Source organism: Talpa occidentalis, unplaced genomic scaffold (assembly GCF_014898055.3).
Source record: "Talpa occidentalis isolate TD23 unplaced genomic scaffold, MPIMG_talOcc4v2.1 talOcc4.6, whole genome shotgun sequence".
Taxonomy (NCBI): domain Eukaryota; kingdom Metazoa; phylum Chordata; class Mammalia; order Eulipotyphla; family Talpidae; genus Talpa; species Talpa occidentalis.
Window position 1 is genome coordinate 22,367,666 of NW_023604972.1, and position 13,862 is coordinate 22,381,527.

At 43.0% G+C, this 13,862-nt stretch overlaps 1 pseudogene; it reads left to right on the plus strand.

The window, feature by feature from the left end:
* The first annotated feature begins 1,619 nt into the window (after window positions 1-1,619).
* On the plus strand, window positions 1,620-11,589 carry LOC119261319 (heat shock cognate 71 kDa protein-like; annotated as a pseudogene).
* Window positions 11,590-13,862: the final 2,273 nt, after the last annotated feature.

Here is a 13,862-nt window from a genome sequence, read left to right on the forward strand (position 1 = left end):
CAGACATGGTTCAAATTCCATATCTGCAGTTAACTAACAACTGACCTTGGAAAAATGACATACTATCTCTTGCTATCAGTCCTGTTAATGAAATGCACAGGGTTTGGAAATATAAAGTGAGATAAAACCTGCTGAAACACTCAGCCCAGTAACTGCTGAATAATAAATTTCCAGGAAACATTAGCTATAGTTAGTACTGTCTTGGCTCAACATGTAAGAACCAGGACTATGTGAACCTTGTATGGTTCTTTTTTTTTTTTTTTTTTTTTAGTTTTTTTAAAAAAATATTTATTTGTACAAGAACCGGGGTATAGGCCAGGTGCACGGGAGGGTGAGAGGATTCACCAGAGACAGAGCGGGGAGCAGAACAGGCAGACTGACGACATACACTGCTGAGGGGAGCAGCGGGCGTGACAGGAGAGATCTGCTGCGCCATGTGGGACCCTCGCTGGCCGGCTGGGATTGAACCCGTACTTTAGAGGCTGCGGATGGTTTCACAGCGAGGCGCTCAACCCCCTGCGCCACCAGGGAGGCCCTCCTTGTATAGTTCTTAAACTTTGTAATTCCCCCTTTGCTTCATTTTTGCTGTCCCCTGTTTGTGCTGAATTCTTTGGGAGAAAATCCCTAAAAGAATAAAGGACTTGTATTTCTCTTTGAGGACAACGGTAATGAGATACTCTTACTCCATAGATATTTGGGGGCGGGATGGCGGAGTGATAAGAATTCAAGGAGACAGAGTTGGTGGGAAAAATTTTGGAGAGGAAATTGAAACAAGATAAATTTCTGGGGCTTGATGCAAAGAAGGAAAGGGAAGCCCAGGGTCTGGACCTGCAACGTTGGAGCCTAACACAAAATCAGAGAGTGTTGTCCCCATGTCCAGTAGAGGTTTCTCCCTTTTTTCTCTTCTATGACCAACGAAGAAAGGCAAGGAGAATGTATGACAATATAACTTTCTCAGCAAGAATTAAAAATCCTAGGGTTGTCTTTTTTGTTCCAACCAGGAAATAGTTCTCAACTGTCTTTCTCTCTCAATCAATACTTCATTGTTTATGGAGCTAAGGAAGTCTTTGGTGCAGATTGTATAATCCAGACCAGACCTTTAGCATCTAATTCCTCTTTTTAAAAGGAACCAAAGCCTCTTTTATCCCTGACATTTCAAAGCCCAATTGAACCCAACAACTTCCAAGCATTCCGCCACTTGGCTACCTGCGTGACCCTAGGCAAGTTTCTAAACCTCCCACTTGAACGTGGGTCTGTCTTTAAAGGAGAGCAGTAGTGGCTGGACTGTCCAGCCAAGTCTGTCTCCAACATCCCATCAGTGATTCGAGCAAGTATCATAGATGGTTTTGCAAATGTGTTTTCCCAGTGTGTGTTCAACTGTGAACCTTGTTATTTTCCATCCAGCTCTTACATCTTTTACCTCTGTAAGACTCACAAATACAGTGAGTACTAATCTTCTAAAACTCCATGACTTCTCCTGTTGCAGGTGCGAAATGGTGCCTGTAGGGGCGAGGATTCTAGTTGGATGCAGGTCAACAATGGAGGGAAATAAATTAATAAAATACAACCAGGATGCCACCAGCATTGCCGACTCTGGTCACAATCCTTGGACATGCACCATGATGCTGCCCACCTTGAAGGCCATCCAGCATCACCGTGACTGCATGACTACATGGTTCAGGGTCCTGGGTGGTTGCATCCATGAACCTTGTGGTCTCTTCGACAGTCAAAGATTTCTGCCTTTTCGTTTTTGTAACAAGCATGTGTGGGCTTACAGTCAGAGATTATAATATAGTTATACTGGGTTCACTACTTCTGCTTAACTCTTGAGGTGCTGCTGATAGAAGAATGCTCTGAATCCAAAAGGGATTCCTCAAAATTAGGAAGGGGGATGTAGATGCAAGATGCAGCAAGAAAAAAAATGAAACGAGAAAGTCTACCGATGTGCTTGTACCTGACTGTTGTAAGCTGAGTTTTTTAAATTAAACCTTTTACTTTGCTCTTCTCCAGCTTCTCTCTTTTAGGGTGAGGGCTGCCCAAGTACTGTCATGCTTCAGTACCTGAGCAGGTGCTTTTGCTCCCTTCCGGTGCCTGGAGTTTTGCCATCCATTGCTCAACTGCAACCTCTTGTTGTTTTAACCTTGGGCCTCCATCCTCAGGGCCTTCTCCTGGCTGAAGTTCTTGGAGTCAAGTTTCCTTTCATGAAGCTGCAAGTTGCCAGCTAACCAATCAGAGATCTTGGGACTTGGATAGAAGTGGTTTTTGTTTTTCTTTTTACTCCCCCTTCCCCACCTTGGCCCCTCTTTCTTTTCTTTAATCCCTGAATATTGGAAGAGTGCTAGATTGAAGCTCAGAGACCCAGAGTTATTCACTGTAGACCTGGACAAGTAATCTGCCCTTATGACCCTCAGTTTCCTTACCTGGTAAATCAAGGGGGTGGCGACTCTAAAGAAATCTCAAGTGGCCAAATCACAGTGACATTGATTTTAATTCTGGTGTCAATTTTTTCCTTAACTCTCCTTCTCAGGTCCTTCACATTGCTCGCTCTCCCACCCCCTAATTCTGGTCTGTGTTATTTTTATCCCTTTTCTTCATGTTAGCAGACCAATGACGGAGCCGCAATAAAAATGGAAAATTTTCACTCTGTGCTGAACTCGGAGTCCTCCCACTCAGTATCATGCATACATTGCCCCAAATCATTCAGACTGAGGATTTTGACTTTTCTGGGGTCACAAGAAAACAGTAGAGGGGCTGAGATCTCAGCATTTGATCCTTACCCTCAGGGTGGGGTCAAATGTTCTTGTCATTCTCTCAATAAAATCCCAGATGATCCTGGTTGCATTTATTCCTTTTTGACAACATGGATTGCAATTTTACAATTGTATCTTTACTCCTTGGTTTTACCCATAAAAGGGGCGGGGGGGGGGGAGTCATATAAAGTCAGCTTTTGTTATTTTGTAGGCCAGAGGAGTTTCTTGCAGATTTCTCCACTCTGCCTTCCCTCTATGATTTCTTGCAAAGTTTCACTAAAAACAATGGCAATCATAAAAACAGCTCCCATTGTTATGCACAGACAACTTGCTATGTGCCAGGCCAGGTACTAGGTGCTAGAGCTACATCATCTCACATTACCCCCTCAATAAATAGAGTCAGTTGGCACCAACACCCTCTTTTCATGCATGAGAAGCCAAGTGACCTTTTTCTCTGGCAGCCCCCGCCCCCGAGTCACAAAGCAGGACTTCTGTGTATTTAGTTTACTTTCCCCAAAGTTCCCCCAGATTCCCAATCTTAAGAGATAGAAGAACTGCTGATGCCTTTTTGATTTTCTTGTGCCTAGAACCCTCCAAGTTTCCCAAGCTTTAGTTACCCTGCTGAGAGGGATTTTACAGAGTCTCTGCACACCCACAACCTTCTTGGCTCCATAATGTTCCTGATCTCCCAGATGCCACCACACTGGGTATGGCCGCTTTGACCACACACATACATTGGACACCAGTAAAGATGGGCAACAAAAAGCAGAAAAGCTCAATGTCATGGGTCGAAATGTGTTTCCCTCCAATTCACATGTTAACGCTCTAGCCTCCAATACCTCAGCATGTGTCTGTGTTTAGAGACAGGGTCTTTAAAAAGACGATTAAGTTAAAACAAGGAACTAGGGCAGGGCATATATAATCCAATCTCATGAGTGTCCTTAGGAGACAAAATTTAACCTGAGGGCCTCCCTGGTGGCGCAAGGGCTTAAGCACAGCACTATGAAGCAATCCGCAGCCTCGGCAGCACGAGTTCCATCCCCGGCTGGCCAGGGAGAAACCCACATGGCGCAGCAGACCTCTCCTGTCTCTCCCGCTGCTCCCCTCAGCAGTGTGTTTCAGTCAGTCTGCCTGTTCTGTTCCCCACTCTGTCTCTGGTGAATCCTCTCACCCCCGCGCCTCTGGCCTGTACCCTAGCTCTTGTGTGCATAAATAAATAAATCTTAAAAAAAAATTTAACCTGAGTCCAAAATTTGGCCACTGGGGTGCACACACACAGAAAATAGATCTTGTAAGGACCTGGTGAGAATTGGGCGATCTGCAAGCCAGGGAGCGAGGCTTCAGGAGAAACCAAACCCGCCAACACCTTGACTGTGACTTCTACCTTCCAGGAGTTTCAGGATTAAATTCTGTTGTTTCAGCCACTCAGTCTGTGGTATCTTATTATAACAACCTTAGCAAACTATTCGACTCACCAGATAATAGAATCGTGCGTGCAAGTGAATGTCCCCTAATTAAAGAGAGTCTTACCAGGAGCTCATAACATAAACATTTCCTTAAGTGGCAGGGCATTCTACAGGGCTGGTGCTTCTGTTGTGAGGATTTGCTGGATGTCCATGGATATAAAGTAGGTCCCCGGTGTGATGGATCAGTGAGGGGGGGGTATTAAATGAGGACACGTGATAGCTTAGGTTCCTTTTGCTGCTCTCACCTTCTGAATCCAGGCTGGAGACAAGGTGGCAGCAACACATAAAAAGCCAGCTGGGCTGTGACTGGATGGGGGGTGGCCCCTGCTCATCCAAGTCACTTTTCTGTGCGAGGGGTTTCTTTCCTACTGAGGAGGAGGCCATGCCATGGATGGCACACAATGAATGACAGTATTAAAAACTGAAATATGATCTTGAAAGTGTATCGCAGTACAAGATGTGTAAGGAAACTATTCAAGAAGCCTGTCATTTAGCAGAGACTGTCCAGCTGGGGCGTGACAGAAACCCTGCGACTTGTCATCCAAAGGCCCGGGGTCTTGTGACTATTCTTAGTGAACAATTCTTTCTACCAGCTGGAAACCAGCTCCTTAAGCTGACATCTGGAAATCACCAATGGAAAAGAGGGGAGGCCCCCGAAGAAATCAGCACTGGGAAAACATACATGGTAGAAAATGTGCCCTACACATAATTATAGATTTTTTTTTTTCTCTTTTTCTTCCCACTCCTACCCATTCTCCCTCCTCCTGCCACCTTCTCTTTCTCTCTGTAGCTGGATGACTAAAGATATTCTGGAAATGAGTCAGACTGACCCCTTAGCATTTTGCCTGAAGGCCCAGAGCTGAAAGAAAGAAACCTTTCCTCTTGCTTTGTGCCCAAGGCACTCAATCCTTATCCCATTCTGTGCCTGAGTTAAGGACTTTAGGACAACTCAAAACACTATGCAAAGCTAAGAGCATCTATGGGATTCCTCTGCCTTCAAGCCACTTTCCATGTCCTCCGATCCAAGCTTGAAGTTTGGCTTCATCTACCTCCTCTCTCTTTCTCTGTTTCATTTTCTCATAATCACTCATGAGACCTTATCCAGAAAGAAAAGACTGCCTCGTCCACCTGGAGTCTGGGGCAAATTTCCTTTTGAAAATATAGAGCATCTATCCTTCCTCTGCTGCCACCTGTTGTGGGTGGTAGAACCCCAGGAGATGGTCCTGGGGCCCTGAGCAAATGTTCACACATCTGTCATGACCTTGGCCTGTGATCACATCTATTCCCCCTCTGGGCAGCGTTTCAGGGTGATTGTTTTCAACACACCGGGGTCCTGCTGCCTAGCACCCTCTCTCCCCTTCTGATCCTGTGGTTAGAGAAACACCCCAGTGTGCTCCTTGTCCCAGAGCCTTGGAACTCTGTTCAAGGGGAGGGGTGAGCAAGTCTTCTTAGCTGTCAAAGGTCTTTGCTATCTGGACATTGCAACAGCAAAGGCCTAATCTCTTGCTCTAGTTAGGCAGGGCCAGCACGGAGGCAAAGAATCTTGTTTGCCATGGAATAATACAATGCTAGAACCACAGACGCCTTCCAGATCAACCAACCCACAGTGCACAAATGAGGAAATTAAGATCAAGATGGATGAAATAACTTGCTGAAAGTCTACAGGCAGTCATAATAATACCAGTTACTCCGATTTATTGAGTACCTACCATAGTATTGGGCAAAGCACTTTATTCCCATAACAACCTTGCAAGGTAGGTGTTATTATCTCTAATTTATGGAAGGGAAATGGAAGCTTAGAGAAACCAGGTGACTTGACAGGGACCCCCAGATGAGCATAAGAACACATTTCCCGTCATACTCAGCCCCTACTCTCTGAAGAGCCTGTCAGAACGCTGGATTTTCCACACCTGAAAGATGATTGATGGGCAGCAATGGTTATTTTGTAAGTGAACAGTCTACCAGGGGGTCAAAAAAAAAAAAAAAAATAACAACACCTGGTTTCCCCAGGGCGAAAGGATTATACCTCTCAGCTCATCTTTCCACAGGCCTCTCCAAAGAGGCTGTGAAATGTTGACAAACGAGTTGAAGGTGGATCAAGTGCCAACCACTGTGCTTCTACTTCCTGATTAACTGTATCCCTGGCACTAGCAGTTGAGGACACAGAAAAGCAAAGAGGATGTTAGCTTTCTCACGGGGTGGTGTGAAATCAGAGGCTCACGGAGGTGGAGCAGAACTGGTTTTATGTCTCTTCTTGCCCCTTCCTTCCCTCCGTTGCTTGGTATCTTCCTTTCTTTCATGTCCCAACAGCCCCTGCAAAGCCCTGCTCCACATCAGAACCTTTGCTCCAGTTTCCCCCCCCACCCCCATAAATGTATGCCTGACGCAGGTGACTTTCCCCTGGGGCCCTGCTCTCTGCCCTCCAGACTGACTAATAAGCTGATCCTGTGCTGTGCTCAGGGCAAACTCTCGCTCCCTTTTGGTACCACATTTGAAATGTAAAGGGAAAAGGGGGGAAAAAAAAGGAAAAAAGAAATTTGAAGGGTAGAATCATCACGTTTGTGAGTAGTTGGCCAGGAGTATATTTAGGGAAACAAGAAGACTTTGTAGGGGACACACAATCACAGTCTGATCCCCCAGTTTTCTAGGGTTGCCATGAGCCTGACACTGCTTCTCCTCCAGGAGATTTCCAAGGCTCTACCCATGTAATGTGACAAGTGAAACTTATTTGCGTCTGTGTCTTCATGCAAATGTTCTACCCAAGGTGGAACTTGGTAAACTCCCAACTGTTCCCTGGGTGACTCTCAAGTGTTTTTCTGTGTACAAATTAAAATAGAAACTATGCTTAAATCTATGGCAAAATACTGTTCAACTAGCATTTTTGAACACATTATGGATTATCTCTAATCTTTTTTTTTTAAAGATTTATTTATTTATTTATACAAGCACTGGGTACAGTCAGAAGCACGGGAGGGTGAGAGAATTCACCAGAGCCAGAGCGGGGAGCAGAGCAGGCAGAAGGACCGAAGTACACTGCTGAGGGGAGCAGCGGGCGGCAGGAGAGTTCCACGCGCCATGTGGGACCCTCCTCCGGTGGCCGGGGAGCAGCCGGGGATCGAACTGGCGCTGCAGAGGGTGTGGCAGCTTCGCAACCCAGTGCTCAACCGCTGCGCCACCGGGGAGGCCCTGTCTCTAATCTTGATAACTAACTTGAGGCATAAATATTATCATCCCATTTTATTAATGAAGAAACTGAGATTCTGTGACCTGTCCAAATTTTCTAAGAAGTTAAGTCTGTGAAAGAAGTGTCTGACATCATCTCCCATGATCTTCCATTCCATAAGTTCCTTAGCTCACAGGGTATCCCAAGCCCAGGCTGGAGTTGGCTTGTGCTATCTTTTATTAGCTGATTGTTTAATAACCAGGAATTTTGTAGGTCATGGTCTCTTACTGCGATGCCCCATGATGAGAAGAGACAACAAACTCATCAACTTCCGCTGCGTGCTAGCTTCTAGATTTAGACCTAAATATAACCTACAGATTCCTGGCTAAACCTAAATCATAAGCAGATGATTCAGGAATTTTGTAGGCCAATTGTTGAATATAGCTATTATTAAAAATTAAGCTTACAAACTAGCAATGAAACAAATTATATTAAGTTATATTAAAAACAAAGGTAATAAATACTCAACTTGCCACTTTCATCTATGTTCTTAAAGTATTTATACCTATTGCATCTGTATGGTGGAAATACTGAATAATATTGCAATATTGCATACTTCTTTCAATTCTGAATTCAGTGATAGCACATTTGATATCTTCAAATCTTGGTTTAACATAATGGAATTTAGCAAATGTTACAAATGTTAGGACTTTTCTCTCTGGACAGTCAGTTGTTCAACATTTACTAACATACCACCGTGGTAACCTATTTATTACTTCTTCATCTCAGACACAAGAGTTGTTAAATCTTAGGACCAAAAGAACACAGAAGAAATCTGATTTGGTGGTCTCCAGACTTATTTTTCAAGGGCAAAACCATGATGTCAAATATCAAGTAGAAGCTTAGTACATGAAACAGGAGAAGACTTTAAGCTTTGTGATGGACTTTTAGATGGCAGTGAATAATAAAACATAGTCTTCCTCCTACCTGACTTTGGCTTCCCAGGCCACTGCATAAGTGAGTCTTTTTCTAACTGCCCCCAATCACCAGTGCTCACCAAAGTTCCATTCTTGGCACCTCTTTTGTCAGCACGCACACCTGTCCTGTCTGATCTTCTTTGTTGTATGTCCTTAGCTACCAAATATGCGCACATCAAGTGTTGACTAAATAACACCTCTTTTTCCCTTTCATGTTCTGAAAAAAAAAAAAAGAGAAATGAAACAAGGAGTTAAAATGGACACTAAAAATATACCAAAATAAAAATCAGGTGTATTCCTCTATATTAGCAAAGAAAAATCCAAAAATAAAACAGACAATTCTATTTACAATACTATTAAAAAGAGTACAAGATTTAAGAATAAATTTTACTAAGATTCACACATTGGAAACAATAAAGCATTGCTAAAATAAAGAAGATCTAAATGAATGCAAAGGCCTTGTGTTTATAAACTGGAAGACTCAATTTTGTTAAAATGGCAGTAATTAAGGGCCTCCCCGGTGGCGCAGCGGTTGAGCGCTGGGTTGCGAAGCTGCCTGCGGCCTCTGCGGCGCCGGTTCGATCCCCGGCTGCTCCCCGGCCACCGGAGGAGGATCCCACATGGTGCGCAGACCTCTCCTGCCACCCGCTGCTCCCCTCAGCAGTGTACTTCAGTCCTTCTGCCTGCTCTGCTCCCCACTCTGGCTCTGGTGAATTCTCTCACCCTCCCGCGCTTCTGACTGTACCCAGTGCATGTATAAACAAATATAATAAATAAAAATAAATAAAAACATGCCTCTATTAAAAAAAAAAAATGGCAGTAATTAAAATGTGATCTAGAGATCCCAACATATGAAAATCCCAACAATCTTTTTTGTGGTAATGGAAAAGCTGATCCAAAGTTCATATAGATTTACAAGGGACCCCAAATAGTCAAAACTTGGGAAAAAAAGAACAAAGTTGAAGGATTTATTCTTCCCAATTTCAAAATACATAACAAAGTTACTTCATAAGCAGTTACAGTATCAACATAAGGAGAGTGTGATACTGACATAAGGATAGACATATAGGTCAATGAAATAGAATTGAGTTTAGAAACAAACCCATACCTCTACGGTCAATTGATTTTTTACTAGAGTGCCAAGACCATTCAACAGGGGGAAAAGGCCTTTGCCAGAAAGAGCCAGGACACAAAAAATCCACAAGAGTGAACTTGGACCCCAACCTCACACAGTATAAAAAATGAACTCAGACTGGCTCAAAGACCTAACTATAAGGCTAAACTAGAAAACTTGTAGGAGATAACATAAAGAAAAATTGTCATGATCTTTAATCTGTCAACGATTTCTTAGATATGACACTAAAAGCACAAACAGCAAAAGAAAAAAAAGGGATAATTTGGATTTCATAAAAATTAAAAATTCTTGTCATCAAAGGATATTCTCAAGAAAGTAAAAAAACCCCATAGAATGGGAGATATACTTGCAAATTATGTGTGTGACAAAAAGATTGGAGTAGAAAGAAATGTGCTGACCTATGACCTAGGAGGCGGCAGTTTTGATGTATCAATCTATTAACACGTAACTGAAGGTACCCCCAGGGACCTCAAACTATTGAGAGATGCATGCTCTAGAAGGAATCCAGCCATCTGCCACACAAAGGCAAAGGAAACAGACTCCTAATGTGATATATCTTTAATAAAATTAGTGCTGCATAGAGAGAAAAAAGAAGAAAGGCTATTCCTAATAATGGTTTCTCAATAACAGCACCCCCAAATTACCCATCCTTTTATGGGCAAATATGCCCAGTCAGAGTCAGTCAAAGACACAGCCACCAAGGCCCAAAAATTTGCCACAAAACTAAGTTGTCTTCTGGTGCCAGAGAGACCCAGATAGATACAAAAGACTTTGACAAACAAATGGTCAATCATTTTTTTGCAAAGGCCAGGTGCAAATACAAGAAAGCCATCAGAGAAAACAAGAGGGTTGTCTGTTGCCTCTATGCTGATTACAAAGATGATAAGTACATTCTTTCTTCTAAAACACAGGCCAGAATTGACATTGATTGCTCTTATGAAGGACTTGTCTTCTATACTCCATTTAGCCATGTCTGATTTAAAAAATTGAATTCTGACTTGTTCCTTGGTAGTCTGTACCCAGTAGAGAAAGCCCTGCAGGATTCCAAACGAGACAGATACATGATATTGTACTAATGGGAGTTTCTGCACATATCCCCAAGATTTAGAAATGTCTATGAACTTGTCAATGGAAAAGAACTGAATAACAGCATTAAACCTGGTGAGTTGTTAGTTATGGTGCAGTTGACTAGGCCGCCATTGTATCTTCTGAAAATATTCAAGATTTAGGGCTTGGATGTTACTCTTCATTCCCTTGGCATTAAAACTGCTGGTGGAGTCATATCTGTTCTCATTAGCACAACACTACCATTCCTACTAAGCTAACACAGATCTCACTGCCTACTCTGACAACTAGCCTGGTGCGCTCATTCAGATTTACAAAGGTGAGCATGCCATAACCTAACATAGCAAGTTGCTTGGAAAATTTGAATTCACAAACTCACCTGCTGTAGCCTGTGGAGTTCCTCACACTGAGGTCACTTTGGATACTGATGTTAATGGCATCCTCCACATCTCTGCTGTGGATGAGTACAGGAATAGAGAATCAGATCACATCACTATAGATAAGAGCGAGGAAGACATCGGCATATGTCCAGAAAGCTGAGAAGTACAAAGCTGAAGATGAGAAGCAACGGGACAAGTTGCCTTCCAAGAATTCCCTTGAATCCTGTGTTTTCCTTGAAAAACTTCAAGGCAAGATGAATGATGAAGACAAATAAGAAGATTCTTTTTTCTTTTTTAAAAGATTTATTTATTTATGCATACAAGAGCTGGGGTACAGGCCAGAGGCACGGGGGGTGAGAGGATTCACCAGAGACAGAGTGGGGAACAGAACAGGCAGATGGAACAAAGTACACTGCTAAGGAGAGCAGGGGTTGAGCCAGGAGAGGTCTGCTGCGCCATGTGGGTAGCTCCCTGGCCGGCCAGGAATCGAACTCGTGCTGCAGTGGCTGCGGACAGCTTCATAGGTTGCATCTTAAACCCTTGCACCATCAGGGAGGCTCCAAGAAGATTCTCAGTGTAATGAAATCATCAACTGACTTGATAAGAATCAGATGACAGAGAAGGAAGAATTTGAAATCAACACAAATAGCTAGAAAAAGTCTAAAAATCTGTCTTTACCAAGTTGTACCAGAGTGTGGGGAGCCTGCCAGGAGGAATGCAGAGCTTCTTAATGGTGGAGCATCTCCATCTGGTGGTGCCTTTTCCGGACTGACCATTGAAGAAGTTAATTAAACCAATCTGAGCATAGACTTAGCATTGTTTCACCAAACATTAAAGGATCCAAGTTTGTAACAAATTTCATGGCAGTAAAAGTTAAGGTGCCATGAGCATTCTTGCATTCTTGCTATGTGACTCTGAAACATGTGCACAGTGAAAGGAATAACACTGTACTTTATGAGCACTGTAGGGCAAGTGAAAATGCAGTGTCTTAAATTAAGCTGTACTTAAAATTGGGGTAGAAAAAAGAAGATATGAAAGTGGCTAAAAGCATATAAAAACATTTCAGCGTCATTAGTCATTAGAGAAAAGTGAATCAAAACCACAATCAAGATACCTCGATTTACTAGAGTGGATATAATTAAAAAAAACAAAAAAACAACGGGAGAGGACCTCCCTGGCAGCTCAAGGGGTTAACTCTCAGCACTATGAAACAATCCACGAGTTTGATCCCCTACCAGGAAGCTAACCCACATGGCGCAGCTGACCCTTCCTGTCTCGCCCGCTGCTTCCCTCAGCAGTGTATTTCAGTTGATCTGCCTGTTCTGCTCACACTCTGTCTCTTATGAATCCTCTCAACTTCCCCACCCCTGGACCTCTAGCCTACACCCCAGCTCTTGTATGCTTAAATAAATACATCTTTAAAAATAAATAATTGGGAAAAATTAGTGGCAAAGATATGGAGAAATTGGAACCTTCATACATTAGTGGGGGAAATGTAATTTAGTACAGCTGCTGTGCAAACCAGTTTGCTGGTTCCTCAAAAGTTAAACAGAATTACCATGGGACCGAGGGATTATAATCTAAGGTAGGGCCATACTCAAGAGTGAAGTATGAAAACAGGTGTTCAAACAAAAACTTGTACAAGAATGCTCACAGCAACATTATTCATAATAACTACAGAGTAAACCGTATAAATGCCTATCAATGGTTGAATAAGTAAATAAATGTGGTATGTCCATACAGCAGAATATTACTCAATATAAACAGAAATGAGGTGCTAATACATGATACACACAACAACATCGATGAAACTTGGAAACACACCAAGTGAAAGAGGTCAGTTGTAAATGACCACATGTGTTCCTACTCCATTTATATGAATTTTCTAGAAAAGGTAAGTCCACAGAGACAGAAATCAGATCAGTGATGGCCAGTGACAGTAGGCAGAGACTATGAACTTTTAACTGGTATTTTTAAAAAAATCTATTTATTTATGCATACAAGAACTGAGATGTAAGCCAGAGGTGTGGGGCGGGTGTGAGAGCATTCATCGGAGAGAGTAGGGAGCAGAATAGGCAGATGTACTGAAATGCACTGCTGAGGGGAGCAGCAGAAGAGACAGGAGAGGCCTGCTGTGCCATGTGGGTTGCTAGCTGGCCAGGGATTGAACTCGTGCTGCGTGGCTGGTGATAGCTTGATAGGGCTCTCTTTAATCCCTGCACCACCAGGGAGGCCCTGTATGTTTTTTTATTTTTCATAGGGTGGGAGTGGAGGTGATGAATATGTTTCTGGAAATACATAGTAGTGATAGTTCACAATATTTGAATGTACTAATAGCCACTGGATTGTATACTTTATAATAAAATGGTTCAGTATTATATTCTGTTAATTTTACCTTCAATTAAAAAAGGAGGGTAAAATATTGTGCTTATTACTGATGGAGGACACTGAAGGGCTTAGCCTGGCATGAAAGCCAAATAGTCCCACTATGGGAGCCCCCATTTTAGGCTGATTATCCAACCCAACCACAGGTCCTGCAGATCTGGAAGGATCGAGGAGGAGAAGGAAGAGAGGAAATGTTGTCTGTAGTTTAGCCCCCTCTTAAGCAGAAGGTGGAATTGCTTGGCCATGAAAACCCAGTTATTCCCAAATTTATCAATCAGATGTGAAACTAAAAACAACAAAAAAAGCAAAATTACTACTTCAGAAGTGAAAAGAACAATGGGACAGAGAGGCCAGGAGTCATGTTCATTGAACTCCCTAGACATAAAAGGAACCACCAGGGGGAGGGATGACAGAAATAGGCACTCAGGGAGAAAATAGTATTTTCTTTGTTATGTGTGACAGGGGCTGCTGGGTACACTTCCTTCCCACTGGACAGGTGAGGCCTGGTATGGGGTGGTGGGAGCATGTGAAAGCACATCAT